Source organism: Barbus barbus (assembly GCF_936440315.1).
Source record: "Barbus barbus genome assembly, chromosome: 37".
NCBI classification, from domain to species: domain Eukaryota; kingdom Metazoa; phylum Chordata; class Actinopteri; order Cypriniformes; family Cyprinidae; genus Barbus; species Barbus barbus.
The window spans coordinates 9335245-9355823 of NC_136715.1; the positions used below are offsets into that span (position 1 = coordinate 9335245).

Below are 20579 nucleotides of genomic sequence, written 5' to 3' on the forward strand. Positions count from 1 at the left end.
ATGTGACCGTTTGGTAGTTTTTAATAGAAACATATTTACTCTCCCTCCCCAGGACAACATCATCTCACATGAGATCGTAGCAATTCTCAACAACAAGCCAACGATTCAATCAGTTCTCGATGGATAAATCCCGCCCTACAATTTTTCTTGTCAGCTTCACTTGGATGTGCGACACATTAGGGAAGAAAAGACGCAATTTCCACTTTAAGCTGACTTGAAGGGGTGGTCTACTATACCTAATAAATGAAAATTTGTTGAGCACTAGTGGCAGCAAATTGAACTGTGACCTGTTTGGAACCAGCTCGGGTGATGAAAATGCATATGCCATATTTAATTACAGTAAATTAGACACAAATTAGTAAATTAGCAACTAAAATTACTGAAATTATATGAACACTAATTTCATACTATATTTAATTAAATTCCCATTATATTTTTAAAAAACCCATCCAAACCCTTCTGGTATTTTTGGAAACTGACACAATGGCAAGCTAACTCTTATGTCAATCATCCATGCGGACACAATTACCAATTCCAATAATCTCAAAAAGTAACATATCTGTAACATTATGAACAAAGGACCGCCCACATACAATGCACTGCCCAAGAATTTACACACATGCGTAGTAAGTATGCTTCTGGCACACACATTCACACACATTACAAGGAACCCAACTATTTTGGCTAATGAGCTGTGTTAAGAATAAGTTATCCTAATTTGAACCCATTTAATGTCTTCCATATGACACATCAACCACAAACGACACCAATCTTATGCGTAATGGAACCTTGTACGGGGGCATCTTAAACAAGGCCATGAGGTAAATTAACCTCCAACCCTTCAGTCTTTTAAACACCAGAAGTCTTGGCCTAGGCCCAAAAGGGCTTATTTGAACAATGCTCATCAGCTAGCTGCTAAAAAAGTAGAGTTAAGAGTTTATGTAAGCCTTTTGTAAGGACACAAATCCTTCTTTTCACACACATCAATGAGGGTTTAGGAACAGCATAAAGGGCGATTCGGCCTAGTGCCTCGTTTAATTAAAATCTGAATAAAGTAAAAGCTCATTCGGATAGTGTACAGCTGCAGGGCGAATGACAAACATGCTGAAAGTTTGACATGAGTTTTGATTCCAGTGGTTCACCTGCTGATAACACTAAAGGGTAAAAACACACTCACAGGACAGGACCAGACACAAACAAACATGCAGGGACTGGTTGCTTCGCACATGCACGGCAAGTTTTGACAGCAATCGATGGCACAACTCTAAATTTGTCTCGGCTTCTTTAAGGTCAGTGGGAGCAAACAAGCCGACGCTCTTTCACAAACCTGACTACATGGTTGAAACACACTGCCTCCTTGTTTCTCTCATTCAAATCGTTCCTCTATGGGTTTGGACAGCAGCAGGCATCTTTGTGGAAGCAGAACTGCATTGTCCCCCCGAGCTGAACTAATTTCTTCTCGTGCTCGAGCGGTAACCTTCATTCACCGGGAGTTTCTGACGACATGCTGCACTTGAAAGAGAGGCTGAAAGGGCCTGTGAGAAACTGAAGCAGCAGGTAGCTTTGGGTGTTGGAGAATTCTGCCTGTCTGAATTGAAGCTGGTCATTCCAGACAGCATGTGGTCCACACTGCGGAGCTCCAGTCGAGAGTGGGAGAGCTTTTTGAGTTTAACAAGCACCATCTGGCATTTTGAGCTCCTCACAGCAGCCGAAAAGACACACACACACACACACACACACACACCCCAACACCCTGCTGCACCATCCCCGCCAAATACCTTAACCAGCACACACACACACACACACACTGCTCAATAAAAGACCTGGACTCCTCAGACTTGGTAAAAATATGACCTTTAACCAGCATCCCTTAGAATTGTGCTTCTCAACTGGTTTTACAGAGCCAGATTTTACACTGTAAATCAAGTCACACAAAAATATCCTTAAAAACACCCCCTGAAATGTAATTTATTCATTATAATATTTTACAGTAATTACCAATACAAACCTTCCTAGCTGGGAACTAACTTCTATTAAGTGAAAGATTAATTTGCACCAGCCCAGACTAAAGCATTTACACAAAATTTTGAATTATTGTTTTAGTCTTAGCCTGACACCAATCAAAGTTTTAAAAGGACATACAAGTGTACTTAGCAATATTATTAAAATGGTTCAGTTCACTTGTGATTATTTTTCCAAGCATGTGTGTATTTGCACTGGCGCAAATAATTTGAGCCAAAATACAGCAGAATTTGATTGGATGCAAGACCTCTGATGTAAACAGTAAGGATATGTGAACTGTTTTCTACTCATTTAAATGATCATAGGCCTATGACTTTACGTCTATGCCTGAGTTTTTCCCCAATAATGTCATAAGAACAAATCTGCAACCCACTCATGACCCACCAGATCATAATAAAACATGAAACTTTTTCTGAAAGGATTTCACACAAAAGGCATGCCAACTAAAGCACTGGCACCAAAATTAAACCTATACAAAAAATAAAGATTAAGGCCAATGACATACAACAGCATCCATAATAAATGAAAGAGCATGTAATTTCTCTTCAATACATAAATAAATGTATCAATTGAAATAAAATAAGTAAATAACATGATCATATTAACACTACTAAAAATATTTTTATGGTATTGGGACAGATGTATCACCCTGAAAATATATTTACTTCAAGAACAGTATTTTTAATGTGTTTTACATAAATTTTCATAAAGCAAAATCATAATGGACTAGTTGGTTGACGGACGATTCGCTAGCCATTGTGAGCCATTCGTAACACAAGCACTCCAGAACTGCCCACTACATCTCTACACCATCACTCAATGCTTTCAGTAAAACTAAATACACAATGCAAATGCAAAGAAAGAAAGAAAAATAGTGTGTAAACACCTCTTTCACTACTGAAGGACATCTATCCCACTGACAGTTAAATGTAATTATACTGCAACCATTCCCAGCTTTGCAGAGCTCTTCATCTAACCTCAGAAAAGCCTGCTGAGAGCGATTCAGAACGTAACAAATGTCAAACACAAACAACAGCAACTCACCAAACAAACCCGCATTCTTCTTCACAGTCATCATAGATACGAATCAAGCACACATTGGCAGTCATGTCAGGACCGATCAGTTCAGTCAGTGGGTTTGGATCGGTTGGCCTCCGCCACATCCTTACCGCAGAAAAACAGCTGTAAATCCATACGTGTCGGCAGAAAAGTCCTCAAGGCCTTGGCTTAATCCGACATTCAGCACCCTGCCAACACCTGGAAACCACACCCAAAGTGTCATTTCTCGCAAACACCGTTTGCTTTACCTCAACCAATCAATACATTCCCCGTGTAGGCCGCAAGCCTCACTGATATGGAGGGACTGATGCTGGTTACTGATTAAAACAAATGCATGCGGTGAAAACATGGTTAAGATAAAAGTACTCATTTATAGACTGAGAGAACAAATAATAGAAAGCCAAAACTCATTTCCTCAACCCCCAACATCTCTCCAGACCCCTTTGCCCCCCGAACAAAAGCCCCTAACGACTGGTGCCGCTGGCTCAGATTAGCATTTCTTTCTTTAAAAAAGAGGCGGTACCATGAAACCGACAGATAAAGCCCTTTCCCCCCACTTCTCCTGGGCTCAACCCGCCCCTCAAACCTATTCAGTCCACCTGCATTGATGCAAAGACCCAAGGAGGCATAGAGACCACAGCTGAGGGGTTTCTACATGCTTTTTTAGTACTCAATTGAATTTTTGGGGTTATAGAGGGGTGAAAGAGAAAGAAGTTTTGAGAGTGACAGAGAGGACAGAGGTGGAATAATCCCATGTACGAGCCATATGCTGTGGCGCTGTAAACTGAGACTTCCTGTGGCGGTGAGGGCGAGTGGAGGACAACGACAGTGAGACAAGCCCTGACAGAAATACACACTCCGATTTAAAGGTGATGCGTGTAATTTTTGGATTTGAAAATCAAAAATCTAATATTCAAAGACAACTAGAAGTAAGCTTACTAGGTTGAATTCAGCAAAACCAGGGCTTTGCACTGATAAAACACTACTGTTTGTTTGAGAATCCTGCCCAGCACAGCAACACTGGCTCAACCAACCACGTTTGGGGACGGGTTATCCGTTTCATTAACCAATAGGAAATATTGTGTAAGTAGTGTTGCAAAATGAGGGTTGTTCTTGTGCGTCAAGCAAGTATGGTTGATCTACTGTTTATGTTTGCTGATCAATGTAAATAAAGCCTGTTCATCACACAAAGAGAAAATGTGGACTGGCTCAGTTTTACTTTTTATTTTGAACTTTTATATGTAACTTTTTGAAGCGTCAAAGTGGTAGTTTGGGGGGAGGGACATAAATCTCTCAGATTTCATTAAAAATATCTGAACAAAAGACTTATGGGTTTGGAACAACGTCATTTGGAACAATTGACAACAGATTTTTTTGGGTGAACTATCCGTTTAATGAATATTAACTATAAACAAAAATAATATTAATATATATCACATTCTCATATCTTATGACTCTCCCAGCTTTGGATCTGTTGTCCATAAGCCAGAATTTTAAGTAATAATATTTACTATGCTGCATCTGTTTTCCTCTGTTTACAGGAAATGTGCTATACAAAGTTTGATCGATGGACCCATGCACACACATTGCAGTGTCAGCTCTGTACACACACACCAAAACACTGAAAAGCTCAAACTTCCTGTCAGTATGGGCTGTGTGTCATTAAAAATGCATCGAAACAGACAGTAACGATGGAAACAAACCTCTGGGGCAGTTGGACTGAAACCCTGAGCACACAGTGCTGGACGGTAATGCAGCGTGATCGAACCACTGCAACAAATACCCAAGATGCCTTGTCTCGCTCTGCCTACAGCTGCGCCAAGTCTCCAGGGGAATATTTACACATCGCTCTGTCAGGCTAACCCAATCTGTTTATACAAGTCTAAATGTAAGGAAAGGACACTCAGTCCAAACTTCCTTCTCCCTCTCTTTCTCTCTCTCTCTACCATGTCAGCCGAATCAGTGGCACATTTGAAACTGCTTCTGTGCACTGTGGTGGTCTCTAGGTCTCCAGGGCCTTTCTGCTTGTTAGGGTCCATGTCTCTCTCTCACTCTCTCTCTCTCTCTCTCTCCCAGGGTGCACTGTTCTGTCAAGGCTCTGTCTTTCTCCCCAACTCGTCCGTCTTCATTTTCCCTGCAACCTGGCTAATGTGCTCATGGATCACTGCAACCGCCTGTGGACATGCTCCACTGCAAAGTTTCCAACAGACAAGCCCAGAGCAAGTTAAACTAAGTGAACTGGAGCTTCTGGATATGTGAGTGCATTTCAAAACTAACTTCGTCCCACTGCTCTAATTTGATTGGACAAGAGCAATTTTAAGACTCCTAAAGCACTGGAACCTTTCACTGTCTGTTTTACTTCTAATTTGGCAAGTCAATAATTGTCAATAAAAGAAAGAATTCTTGTTACAATCTACAATCAAGCTCTTGTACTGGATATCCTGTCATCATACTTGCCTTCATCTTGTTCCAAGCCCAAGGTTAGAAGCTTGAATGACTTACTTTATTGTATTGAACATAAAAGGTGAATTTTTCCACAAAATGAAAGTGAATAACAATTTACAAGAAGGTTATGTCTTCAAAAAACAAATGGACTATGTCTGTCACAGCTTTCATTATATTGAAAAGGCTGACCATGATTTTCTTTATAAAATGACCATTTGAGTCATGCACGGTGAAAAATGACAAGAGGATGAATAACTCATGACAGAATTATCATTTTTGGGTGTACTAATCTTTTAAATCACTGAAAATCACTAACCTGCACTCTCCACCTGCTCAAGTTGGTTATGCAGTGGTGAAAAAAACAGGGAGAAAAATGGAAGAGATGGTACTCCCCACCCCACCCCCCCACAAGGGTAAAGGTCAGTCAGTACGAGTTAAGTCTTGTAAGTAGCAGCGTGTTTAGTGTGAAAACTCCTCTCACAGCTGCTGTGGGATAAAGTGGCCGCATGCCAGCGAGATGCCAAACGCAACGGCTTTCCGAACATGTTATTAGCTGTTTTCTAAAATGTGCACTTGCACAGTTTGTTGTTGTTAGTTAGGGGTTTGGGGTCTGTTTTACCCCGTTACCTAGCAACCTCTGATCTCATGACTTTTTGATTGACGGCACATTTCCCCCTCAGCTGGGTTACTATGGTGGAGAAAGCAGGTTTGCCATATGTCAAACCAAAGAGAAAAGATAAAAGACAGAGATGGCTAGAGATGGGAGAGAGCGTGTAAAGACAGCACCACATATTGATGGACTACTTCCTACTATAGCTTTCTCTGGGTCTGTTTTTCTGGGCTATCACTTTCTGATGGAGCATACCAGGATGCGGCACAATCATAAAACATATGGCCACAGTATGTGTATAGATATTACATTTAAGAGGGCATGCAAAACCTTTTTATTTCCATAATCTAAAGCATTTCAGTGCAAAAAAAGGAAATTTTATGAGAAAAAAATCCATAAGGATGATGGTAACACTTTATAATAAGGTTCTATATATTAATATTAATTAATGCACAATGCTTTTATAGCATTTATTAATCTAGGCTAATTTTATAAATGAAATAATAAAGTAAATAATGCCAGTCTTTTCATGCTGATTTGAAATGTTTTGCCAAGCTACAGTTTTCCTGACTCACACACACTTCGCATCATCAATGACAGTCCATGGACATTTTACTTGACAAGAGTTTCAACACAAATGCTCAGACTCTCTCTATATCTCTCTGAGGTGTGTTTGTGAGTGTTTTCATTTATTGTGAGGTATTAAATGTGTTGATAGGAGCCCAAAGGCCTTCTGGATCTGCAGCAGACAGGATAAAACTCATTCACCCTGAGGAGAAACACAGCTGAGGTGCTTGCGTGTTTTTGTCTGTTTATATATGGAGTGAACTGCATACATCCGTATACGTGTTTAAAATGAAAACCGCGTGGGAAGGCAATTCTCTTTTTCTCTCTTCTGTACACAGATGAGAAATATGCGAATAGCTGCTTTTATTAAAAAGGAAGTTTTAGCTGCCTGTGACCTCATAAAGCTCCAGTGATGAAGCGCAGGAGGGAGAGGCTGTGAATTATTCTCATTCTTTCTCTCTCTCGCTCACTCTAATGGGCCTTTGTGTCTTTATCTTTGCTGTCAAGTTTATTAGAAAGCACTGTTTAAATTTAGTTTGGAATTGTACCATTCTGTATCAGGTAACACGTTTAAAGTCTTTGTAGGGTAAGAAATCTCCCTTCCTCCACACTGTAAAAAAAAAAAAAAAAGAAAGTTGAGCCAACTTAAAAGTTTAAGGCCACCAGATTCAGCAGATTTTTGATTTCTCTCAACTTATTTTTTAGGAAATTTCTCAACTTTTTGCTGTATAAACTTAAAACAAGAAGTTGAGAAAACTCAAAAATCTGCTGAAGCTGGTTGCCTTAAAATTTTAGGTACTTTTTTTTCTTTTTACAGTGTAGATTCTTTTGATTTCAAAGATTTATTTGTAAAGCAGAAGAGGAGCCGCAAAACCAGGGTTGTTAATGTAAAAAGTAAAACTAATAAAACTTTTGTTAATTTTTATGAATACATTTTTGTTAATTGAAACAACTGAAATGTTGAAACGAAACAATATTGATAAAAACATAATTAAAAAACTAAACAAAAATTTGAAAAGTTTCCTTGGAACTAACTGAACATAAATTAAAGTACTAAAATGACTAAAACCAAAAATGAAGTAAAATGAAAAGAAAAACAAAAAAAATAATTTTATAATAAAAATAAAAGTCAAAATGTTCATAAACACTATAGTAGTATAGAAATAATGGTAAAATAACACTGGGCTAAACATGCTAAAGCTGCTAAAGGTGAAAAAACACTAACCCATGTTGAGATGATAATACTCTTTAAAAAAAACAAATAACCTAGATAGCAGAATACATAATGCATTGTATATAATAGGAATGTAGCTAACGTTTTGAGAACATTTCAGGAAATCAACCAACCAGTGACTTGCTTATTGATGTCTCTGTGCATTAAACTGGCAAAAGAAAATATTTTATCATCAAAAAATATCTAAAAATAATCACCCATTAACATGCTGTCGAGCACCTCAGGCAATAATTTCAACACGTCCCTCTTTGTTTATAAACACACGAAACATGCGTTTACAATAAGCATGCATTTATTGTCTGAGGTAATCACCGGCACTCCACAAATGCGGCACACAGACGTACGGTCGCAATAAACCCGGAATATTCCTTCAGCATTCCTCCCTTCCCCCTCATTGAGGAGGAGAGAGATGGGCAGCAGCTGCTCCTGAGGTAGAGGTGTGGATTCTTAACAACAGACCGCCCCTTTGCCCCAACACTATGGGTCACGTCAACAGATCTGAAACACTTGTGACGTTTGTATTGACGTAGACTCATCCGTCGTTTATGGCTTTATCGCATGGCCCTGTTTACACCACTCAGCTAGGCCAGAAACCTTTCTGATACTTGGTTCCCTTCCTGTTGTTCCTCCTAAATGAAAACCTGTCTGTTTCGGCTCCTTGCTGAGTCTGTGTGCAGCTGTTGGGTGCTGCTTTCCAGTTGGCTCACTCCTGCTGTGGGACGAGCACTCTGAGAGACACAGAGGGGGATGGAAACAGCTGTTTCTCATTCGCAATCACACGTCAGTCAGACTCAAAACACATTCCCTCTTTATTTTGCTGCATTGCCGGCGAAGAAATGACGTGTTTGAGAAAAACAGAAAGACTGAATAAAGGAGTCTAGCTATTTTCACTTACATTAGTTCACCCCAAAATGAAAATTATGTCATTAATTACTCACCCTCATGTCGTACCAAACCCATAAGACCTCTGTTCATCTTCAGAACACAAATTAAGATATTTTTGATGAAATCTGTGAGCTCTCTGACCCTGCACAGACAGCAATGCAACTGAAATGTTCCCAGACCCAGAAACGTAGTAAAACAGTCCATGTACCATCAATGGCTTAACTTCAATTTTGCAAAGCTACAAGAATAATTTTTGTGTGAAAAGAAAACAAAAATAAATGCAAAAAGAACTGGATTTTTTTGTAGAAATTACTTATAAGAGAAACCTGAAGAATTTTATTTTTGGTAATATTTGTTCACCCTCATGTCGACCTAAACTTATCCGAGTCTTTCTTTCATGAAACACAAGGTGAATTTCTGAAAAAATTTATAAAAGTGAATGGGGAATGGGGCTGTCAATCTCAATAATGACAAAAAAAAGCATGCATAAGAAGTGGTCCATATGATTGTTAGTCATTGAAAACCTTACCCTCCTCAGAAAGATATTGTTTAGCTTCAGAAGACCCAAAGAAAAAAAACACATGGACCAGTTTTATGGTACTTTTATGTAATTTCGGAAACCAAGAACACACAAAATAAGTTGAGGAATGTCGGAGTCCAAATAACTTTAACCTTCTTTTATGTTCCGCAGAAGAAAGTCAGTCATACAGGTTTGAAGTGACATGAAGGTGAGTAAATGATGAAAGAATTTTCTTATGCTATCCCTTTTAAATGAAAAAAAGGAGGCAAAATGAGAGAGAGAGAGACGAAGACAGAACAGATGAAGAGAGGATGGTAAAAGAGCCACAGAGGAACAGTCCGTTGGGTGCTGTGAAGTATTCCCCTGGCTCTTTTCTTCACATTACAAAGCACACTGACTCTCTGAAATAAAACGGTCCTGCCTTGGCTGCCCAGCTGTGCTTGCCTGTCCCTTTCTCTCTCTCCATCCGTTCCTCACTCCTGGTGCTCCTTGGCGTTCAGGGAAGAAAAACAGCATGAGAAAGGTCTTTCCTTCCACATGGGAACAAAACCTCCAGGCCCAGTGAGTGACATCTCTGAAGACAACTGACCTCTGACTGCTGAAATCCACTGAGATTGAGATCCGCTAACGATCTCATGAGCCTCGGTGCATATGAAAGGCAGAACAGGGACGAAGAGGAGGAGGAGGAGAGGCAGAAACTGAATCTTATTGAGTGCCTGCATTTTGCCAGCCAATTTGTTCAGGATATTGTTGCATGTAAACAATAACAAAGACAATAAATATAGGATTTTTCTGAATCCAATTTTGGACAGTTCCAAATGTACTAAATGTGGCTTTGTATATAGTCAGACACTTGCATTAGTAACATACCAGACAAACCTAAAGGGTGACCAACAGTAATGAATTATAAATATATAAAATAAATACATACATAAACTATAGCACTAAAAAAATAAACAATATTACAATAAAAAAAAATATTACTATAGCAACCCTCTTCCAAAATTCAGTTTGGAATGGATACACAGGACGCATTCTCGTGTTTAAAAACAGTCCGATGGAGCGCAACTGATGAAATGTAACAGGACAGATCACAAGGGTCTTGAGACATGTTTTTAAAAGCTGAACATTTTTTACCCTGCTACAACATCTTAAAAATGCAACACACTTGGTTAGAGGCACTGCTTGCATTTTGAATGTGATTTTAAACATGATTGATACCTGGTAACATAATGTAACCTAAATCTTAAACTTCATTTTTGATTCTGATCTGAAGATATTTTTTTAAGACATCATTGAAGACGAGGTCTGAAATCAACACTTGCTGCTCAGGTTAGGTTAATGAGGGCACATAAATACGGAAAGGTGAGTGATGAATATTTTACTATTTATTTTAGAAAAGTCTCTCACATTTGCATGTCACGTTACCCACTGCAGTAAGCCACACGCAGGTGGTGTTATTTAGTTATGAGCAGCTTGGGAAGACAAAAGCTCCAAATGTGAGATGCAACTTTAATTTTTATTACTGAACTGCACAAGTAATAAAAATGAAATAAATACAATTCCAAGAAAAACGTAATATAATATAAAACAAAATCATAGAAATCGATGATTATTACAAAAATATAATATACATGTAAATTACCAAATAAAATAAATTCCAAAAAATAGGCTTAAAGCAAACTTAAATGAACCCAGCTGGGAATCACTGATAAAGGAATGCCTGGTGCTTGAATAGGATGTATGAAGTCAGGCTGGGGTGAATGCTAAGGCTTTGTGAGTGTGAGCATCTATAGGCTCCAGTGAGATGAAGCAGCACTCTGCTAGCTGAGTCAGGAAAAGGCATTAGACTCAAGTAAACACATATTCACACCAAAACACACAACGCATCAGCACCCTGAAGCAAAACGTCTAACCATGTTATTAATCTAACAATAACCTCATCCTCCTTCCGAGCACAAGAAACAATACAAGCTTCACTCAAATATCCCTAAAAAGCTCATTAAATACATAAAACAGGCCGAACTGGCTGAACCGTAATGCCTGATTGGCTGCAAGCTCAGCAGCTCATTAGAGCCTAAAAGCTGCACATTCATGCACATTACAGCTGTGTCGAACTCGTCTCCGCTCAATCTCCATCTCACAACATGATCTGCTACAATAAACCAATTAACCTTGAACCAAGCAGGTCACTTTCCAGCTAATCAATCCCAAAGATAGGACACACGCAGGCAAATACACACCCGTCTGTACACATGTGACACGTCTGGCTCGTAAAAATCTCATCATGCCCGTGACTAAAGATTTTATAGCGATAATTACGTTATTGAAACATAGTCAACTGAACTGATGGAAGTCAATAAGAGCGTGAAGATTGTAGAACAAGCAAAAGGTCGAAAATAACAGCTGACCTTTCATGCAGATGTTAGATTGGTACCGTGATAGGACATTAACAAAGACACCTGGAAAGGACACTGAACAAAGATCAGCACTAATAATCACAACATCTACAGAGGTATTTATAAAAAAAAAAACCAGCCAGGTTCACCTAAGGTGGCCATGTGTCCATGTTTTTTAAAAGTGGAGAGATGCACTATCCTGGATTCTCAATGTATATTGTTGTCAGTAACAGAGAAAAGGCCTCAAATTCCATGAACTTAATCCCACAATTACAGAAAAACATAACCAAATCTGAATGTTTTACATCCTAGAATGAGAAAATAAAACCTAACAACAGAAAATCTCTTGAAGTCTCATCTACAGCTTATAAAAATTGTATCTCTTGTTCGTTAGCAGACAAAGCATGGAAAATCAACACTTATTGAACATCTGTCATCACTTACACATTTTGAACCGCTTAGCCAGAACGATCCGCACAACTGAAACTACTAATCTAATCTAGTGCGTTAGATGACATTTAGGTGTCTGAAAATGGATCCGGCGAGGTCTTTCATCACCCGCAAACCCTTTTCCGACAAACACCGAGTTGTTGATTTTAATGTGAGGAGAGCTGACGGAAGCTGCACCTGCGTCTCAAGGCAACACGTGTTTTCTCCTCATCTTTTTAATTGCCGACAGCCATTTCCTGCCACCATAATCAAACCCATAATTTCCTGCACAAATGTCTCTAATTTTCCAGGTCACAGGAGCTTCCAGAAAATGATAAAACCTAACATCTTATTTCAGTGGTAAAGACGGAGAAGAATGGGTGAGATTAAAATAATTAAATAAATAACAGAGTAGAGAGAACCACTGGAAAAGAAAGGGTCAAAAGAAAGGGATCTTCACCGTTAAACCTTTGTGCCACCCAAACAAACAAGAAGGGCTTAAAGATGACCTTGCTGACATTCAGCTCATTGACTGAAGCATATGCAACAGTTCACATTCCAAACCAATGGGGACATGTCCGTTTATGGGATGAGATCAATAAGACAGAACAATAGGAAACCCTGGGGCAAAGAGGCACCTTGACCTCAAAAATAAACCTGCCCATCTGTCCCTGGCGAAGTGGCCAGTAGAAGATCAAAGGACCTTCACCACCATCTTCACCACACCAGGGGCAAGAAAAGTTGCTTCAGTTGATACTTTAAAGATGAAATTTGTGATTTCTATACCAACAGTGGCACCAAACAGAACTGAAAAAAATATTTCCAAAAATGCCTAAACTCACACCACTGCTTTTCAGGCCATTTGAATCAACGAAAAATGACGTTAACTCTCCACATTAAACTGGGAAAGAAAGTACACATCGTAAAAAATGGGCTTTGCCTTTAAGTCTGAAAAAAAAAACGTATAAAAGTGAATAGACTGGAGCAAGTTGAGTTATTACCTTCTTAGACAAAATGGTTATGATTTATTAAAGGGCTGTGAGGGTTTGCTGTGTGTGCAGAATAGCATCAGCTATACCACCACCGCAACAAACAACAGCTGTTTCTGCTACAAATAGCCTTGCTGATTATGACCAACACATGTAAATTACATCCAGCAGTTTCATACTAAATCATACTATAGTGCATATTTAGTACTCAGATGAGAGATATACCTGGGACAGGCTGTGGTCATAGCATCGGTAGGACTCCCCGAAAGAGTAACATTCACAACAATGCAGCCAAGGACAAAGACCTGAAACATGTGTATTTAAGTGCAATTAGAGTAAAATAGACTCTTAACATGAGGGGTCCTGAGGATTACAGGCATTTAATCGTCCTTGTACACGCATGACTAACAAACAACCCCACTGTCATGGGAATTACAATCCAGGCCTGGCAAGGAGGAAATGTAGGGCAAAAATAATCAGCTTTCCACTCGACTTGCATTGTGGAGGTGGCGCTGTCTAGCGTACAATGCGTTTAATCATTGCGCAAATACGCTGAAAGAAGCTAACGGCTAATGAGCCACAACGATGACGTAACGTGAAGGAGACAGTTGCGCCATCTTTCACCTCGCAATTTCTCTACTATACATCTTTACTGTCCATCAAGAAGACAACAATAATGTTGAGCAGAATCCGAATGAACGCAACTGCGCAGAGCAGTCAAGACAAGCTAATGATGTGGTGATTCATGGCTGTTGAAGGGTAAGCATTGCAAAACAAAGACTTCACAGATACTGAGCAGTCTTTATCACTTTCTTCGCTTTGGGACACGCCTCCATGACAACTGACATAGGTACAACACAGCCACTGTTCTCTCAACACTTGGCAGGAGCTGTTAACCTTATGCAAGGCCGTATTGTGCACATAATTCATTTTTTCAGCTCCCCGTCAATCATCTGATTAGTCGTACAATGTTTCTCCAGGTGGAAGCGAAGAAAGCCGAGAACCAATTACAGACTTGTTAAGAGGTGACATTCCGCAAATTTTCACCCTGAAGGCTTGTGCGCAACTTTATGAAATTAAAAAATATCTAATTGTGAAAGAGCTTTGCTCAGTCTGCTGGTGTTAACGAAAGGCTCAGATCTTTCCACCCACCCAACAACACAGAGATGGGGATACTCGTGTCTTTGAACACTTCGCGTAAATCTGCCTGTCCCCATTAGAAGTCCCTCTTTGTGGCAGAAACCTCCAAAGAGTCCACTTAGCAAGTACGAGAGAGTTATATTAGTCCCGATGAGAACAGAGATCTGCTTCAAAGAGAGAGAGTGAAGCCAGAAGGAGACGGCCCTGTGTGCGTCAGCCAGCCTCCCTATAATCTCCCCCTCTCACAATGAGCGTAGATGCTTGAATGAGATTCGGTTCAGCCAAAGTGGAACTGAGGAAATCTATCTGCTGATATTTCAATCCTTGTCCCCAACTCGAAACAAAAGCCCCACATGGAAACAAACGGTGCAGAAACCAATGCAGACGCTGCACTCCAGTGCTCTATTTTTTTGTAGCATTTGCCATTTTAAATATTGAACAACTTGTCATCCAAGGTTAAACTCACAGAACAGGTGGAAAGGAAGAGGGAAGATCCCAAAGGATGGCGGGAACATATGAGCGAAAGGGTTTGAAATGAAACTATTGTTAATCAGGAAAAGACATTTGGTGGGGTTGAGACCCAACTGGATGGATGAAAGTGAGTGTTATAGTGTCAGGTGTAGAGGCAGATGGCTCCATGCATCTGATAGGGGTTGCCAACAGCCTCACTCTCTTTCCCATGGGCCTTTGCATTAGGCAGAAAAGAGGGAATGGTGCGAGATGGCTGAGTTATTATGAGGCTGGGGCTGTAGGCTATTAAACATGACAAAGATGTTAAATATACATAAAGCAAGTAATAAATAATAAAAACACTTGTCTTGCTTAAAATATATTAAAGATTGACAATTAAATGGATAGATTGATCTAAAAATTTAAATCATGAATTACTTTATGTTGTGTCATATCAAACCTGTATGACTAATTTTCTTCTACAGAAAGCAAAAAATGTTTTTTTGGTCTATACAAACAAGTTACATACAAAGTATATATAAACTAAGTCATACAGATTTGTAAAAACATGAGGTCGAGTAAACTTTTGGGTGAACTACCCCTTTAAGATGGATAGAGTGTTGGATTAGAGAGAACATTAAAGAGCGATGTGTGAAACTAACGAGAAGCAATTTGGTAATATAATTACGGAACCATTAAGGTTTCCAGTACAAGCCTTCGTCTTTCTTCAAATTGCCAGCACTCATATAGCAGGCAGTTCCCTCCATCTCCAATGAACTTAAACAGTTTTGCAGTCACATGACTGCAATACAACACCAAAAGCCAGACCCTTTATGTTCTGAGATAACACATCCATGCTTCATAACAAACCCTGGAATGAAACAACATATACAGACTAAACATAAACCACACAATGTCTTGGATTCAGAAATGCGGGGTGCTAAAGCCAGGTGATTCTGCCAGGAATGTCAGGAAAGTCACCCAGGCAGAAGTGAGAAGGGTGGTCTGAGTTGGCGTCAGCTCTTTAGGGTTGTCTACCGCAATAAGGATGACATGGTCTACTCTATATCGACCTGAAAACAGAATCCTCAAGCCTACAGGCTGCGGAAGTGTCATAGGAAGACTCTCCATTGTGTCGACACCTTCAAAGAGAGCCATGAAAGAGAATGTGAGAAGGAAGAAAATAGCTGGGAACTCAATGGCCAACTAAATGGAAATCTTTTCTCGCAATAGAAGCATCCACTGGGACAACCAAAAGAAAACCAGATACGTCAGAACAGACAAAGCCTAACAGAAAATTCAGGAAAACACTAACAAATGAGTGTCCTCATGATACGGTAGCTTGAGAAAAAGCACTTTGGAAAGTTTTAAAATTAACATTAGCAGTTGGCATTTGGCAACCACTGCTGAACATACAGTACAGCCGACTACTTTAAACCAATTAGGCCTATATCATTCATCTTAACAAGAGGTTTTCAGGTCATGCAGGGTGCTGGAAGAGTGCCAGGGATGGTGGGTGAAAGGTGGGAGTCGTGGTCCCATGTAAGACGTCACTCTCTTGCTCACAAAGGTGCATGATCGAACACTCATTATAAATGGAGTATCTGAGGTCACTCTCGGCCAAACTGAAGTGCCGTTGATGGAGTGGTGCAGTGATCCTTTCCTGTACCCATGCAGGGAAGACGAGAAAGGTCTGGCTATCGATTCCTCAGGCAACAGATGGCCATAGCTAATCCCTGTCTGTGTCCATGCATTCTCCTCATGCTATTCATCGGTAAAAAAATGCACTACTACAATACTACAAGCAAATTAACAATGTATCCTTTGTCATTGTCTTCCGAGACTCCACTTCAAGAGAACAGATTTCACTACCAGCAGCCATTTCAAAAGCTTTTTCATGATCTCCAGCTGACTACTCAACCATTATTATTTTTTTAGAACATAATCTTACAATAAATCAATGAACAAACAGGGTCTTGCATGGACTTGAGTGACTATTTTAAGAGTTTACAGAGGGGCAAACAGATCAGGAACTAGAGCATCCAATCTGAGTCTCAAGATAATGAAATACTTCCTTTCCAAGAGAAGAAAAAGACAAACTCTTTCAGAAAGAGGTCACACTTAGGGCAGGGACTGTTTAGTCTTCAAATTAAGGCATTTGGATCTTGTTCCCTGAGGTGTTCTCAACTCCCGACCTTGATTTGGTAAACTTGAAACACATCCGAACTTATTTCCTTTCCATTATCTGCGAATTATGCAAACTATGTACATAATCTGCCCCACCGTGCAGGATCTGGGCGCTCAAATATGCTCTGATTGTTTACCATCCCTAGGGAACCAGAGATGCACAGAGGAAACAACTCCTCCCATGGAGCCAGACACACAAACATTCACAACCACCCATACTGGACTCACACAGTTGCCTATGAACAATGAAAAAGGGGAGCAGTCTTGTGATTTGCTCACTAGGGTCAACAGGATCTCACAAGGATAACTCAATCAACGGTCAGTAGAGGGCTAATTCAAACTCAGCTGCGTCTAATATAATTTCCCTAAATCGCATTGCACTAAACCACTTGAAAAACATCTGCTGATCTTTTTCTACGATCTCAACGTTGGTCTAAGGCCCAAGGGATGAGACCAGGGAGTCGCAAAGAAAAGACCGGAGACTTAATTAGCCTGACCGCACTATGCCGGGACAGCCGAAAAAGTCCCACAGGGTTCACGTGAAGAGTCCCTCAGTGCTGACAGGTGCCCGCCATGACACAGAGAGAGGGGAAATTAATCCACTAACACAAACAAATCGCCCTCAGGCCTGTTTTCTGTCAGTGCTAGCGACACAAAGGCCATTGATTTGAACCCTCTGAGCGCGAGAAAAGTGTTTTTGACGGGTTCCCTGCTGTCAGACATTCGGGGAGTTTGACTTCTAATCCACCCTGAGGGGGTTTCAAATGACCACACAAAGCAGCATGACTATTCATTCAGAGGTTTAAAGCAGTGTATCACCATTTAAGTGAGAATATGAACATGTCACAGAAAGAGCACAACATTCTTCTAGCTCAAACCAACAGGACACAGATGTGTTTCTTGGTTGGCACCAAGCCCTGCTCTCAAGAAAAGTGTTTCTGACTAAATTTAGCTAGGCTGAGCATAATTACACTTTAGTTTTGATAATTAAATTAACAATAAAATATATGAAAACTCATTAGATGAGCATTCAGAGCCATCTGCACCTCATTTGACATGCAAGACATTTGGGCGGATATCTGTAGTCTCCATTTGATGAAGACATTTCATTTACATGCCACTCAGTTTCTAACAGATGAGAACAGAGTATTTGCCTGAATTTGAATAATGGATGCGCCTAAAACAAAGACAGCGGAGCTACAAAGGGTTTCAGCCTGCAAAGCACACAAACCCCTCCAATTTGGGCATCAAAAACTCCAAACCCAGGAGAGAGACTAAAACCGCAGATTTACTGGGTAGACTGCCAAAATGTTCGAAGCAACAGCTGGCTGCCAAGGTTACTGCTGAAGGAACAACAACAAAAAAAACGATTTCTCTTTAAAGCGTTACAAATTAAGCGAGACTAATCCATTTCGGACCATTGCAGGGTTTTCAACACCAGTGACAGACCGAGTATTTCCATTATTAGAGATGAAGATAATGAAGACAATCATTTGTACTAAAATGGTACAGACTGAGTTTTCACAAAACTCCCTTGTTTCAAATTGAAAATGTATAGGATCAGTTGTAGACTGAAGGGCTTTGAAGGAATAGTTCTCACAACAATGATCAACAATACTGTCATTTCAAGCCTGCATGACTTTCGCTCTTCTGTGGAGATAAATTCTGTGGCACAAAATCACCATGAAATTAACATAAAAATAGTCCACATGACGTGCACTATTTTCCAAGTTGCCTGAAGCCATACAATCCCTTTGTGCGAGAAAAAAAAATGAAGTCATTATTCACTGAAGATTGGGATATCTGCCCAAGCACTTCTTGGCAAGTTCATGAGAGAAGCAGCCATTCCAATGAACAACTGAGACTGTTTTTTATTATTAATTAATGTAAATATAAAGCCACCCAGCTTTATATCAAGCCAATGTAAAGCTGCTTTGACACAATTTGCATTGTTAAAAGCGCAATACAAATAATATTGACTTGACTAGGCTACTCTTCAATGTTTATGTTTGAATAAATCCATAAAGTTATGACAGCCACTACCATTACGTTTATATAAAAAAAAACGAATTGAAGTAGAACTATTATTATGCTAAGTTAATTGTAACTATTAGTATTTTTAAAAACTTCATTAAGTGTAATTTTAACAAATCAGTCGATTTTAACCTTATAGTAATGTAGTACCAACTAACTCTCCGCATTAGTTGAGATTTTCTTCCCTTGAGAAAATTTGGCATGTAGTAGGCCTACTGTACCAGATATATATCCAAAATAATCGATACTGAATCGAATCACAAGCTTGTGAATAAGAATCGAATCGTGAAATTTGTGCCAAAACCCAGCCCTACAAAATAACATAGGCTACTATGTTCAGAGTACAAAGTGGCCTATGTTCGATATATAATCTAAACCACACTTGTCATGTTGTTATTGTTTCATGAAACTGTCATACTAGTGATTTCTGCTTGCTATACAGTATTCGGACACAGTCAATGATTTGTTTACGAATCGGACTGGAGTTCAATTCAATTCATTCTCACAATATCGCATGGCCTCAGAAGACTTTGAAAATATATAGTTTAACGACTCGTGTCGATTACTTGTGTGTTGCATGGAAGAAAGTAGGCTATCCAAATGGGAGCGAGTCAATGACGACCACTTTAATTTTGGCTTTAAAGTGAAAAGAAAACAACAAAGCGAATAAATATTCAACCTTTTCACACAAATCACAAATTGTACAACATCAAGCCTGCAAACAAATGTATTGTCAAGGTATTGTACAATGTTTTGTTGTTAATCCCCCCCATTCCCAAACGCTGAACAAGGCTACTAAACTACCCACTGTTATGTGCATCAGTGCACATTTATTTAAACCAAATATATTTATCTAAAACAAAGCAATTTAATATGTTCCCCTGCTTTAATGATAGAACCTATTGTTAAACCCCCCCAAAAAAACCACGCGCAGTGGAGCCGGATGGATCTGTTGGGACAAAACCCACTAAGCTCCGTGGAGTTCACCTTTAAGAAAAAGTTTCTTTCGGAACAAGTTCAAATACAAGAAACAGATTCAAATTGTTGTCATCTTACCTCGCCAACCACGAAACGACAATCCCACTGTATGTGAAAATGATACAACGCAACGATTCCTTGTGTCAATGCACGCGTTATTTCCCAAAGAGACGCGCCTTCCACGATAGAAGCGCAACAACTCGACAGATCTCAGGACACAGCGAGCGGCTGACTGACAGCATCACCGGCACAAACCCCGCCTCTTCTGCGCGCTGATTCGCCGTGGCGTAGACAGAGCCCCGCCTCCTGTAACAGAGGCGCATCATTTGCTGTCTGGCCTGTCAATCTCAGCCTTTGACTTCAAAGAGGCTGTTTGGGACAATGTAGTGTGAGAGGCAATTAAATCATACAGCTTTTATGGAAGAATAAGTTCTAAAAATGTCCACTTCTTAAATTACATTTTTAATGTCTGCATTTATAAGATGTAAGCACTCATTTAATCCACGAAATTGCTTCAGGGCAACAAATCCATTTTATTTATGTAAGCACGTTATGCATATTAGATAGCAATTAATAATGAAAACGTTGAATAAACAAGTAAAATGTTTTAACTTGGTCACACTACATCCTG

The 20579-nt window shown here is 39.7% G+C and overlaps 1 protein-coding gene across 2 annotated transcripts in view; it reads right to left on the reverse strand.

Moving 5' to 3' along the window:
- Nucleotides 1-20167, reverse strand: part of LOC306857050 (signal-induced proliferation-associated 1-like protein 2) — a 65885-nt gene extending 45718 nt beyond the window's left edge. Inside the window, exon 1 of one of the 2 annotated variants that reach the window (XM_079396705.1) lies at nt 20027-20167. The gene's annotated coding sequence lies outside the window, so the exon portion shown is untranslated. The remainder of the gene's footprint in view (nt 1-20026) is intronic. The other variant, XM_079396706.1, reaches the window with a different exon arrangement.
- Between the last annotated feature and the right edge of the window lie 412 nt (nt 20168-20579).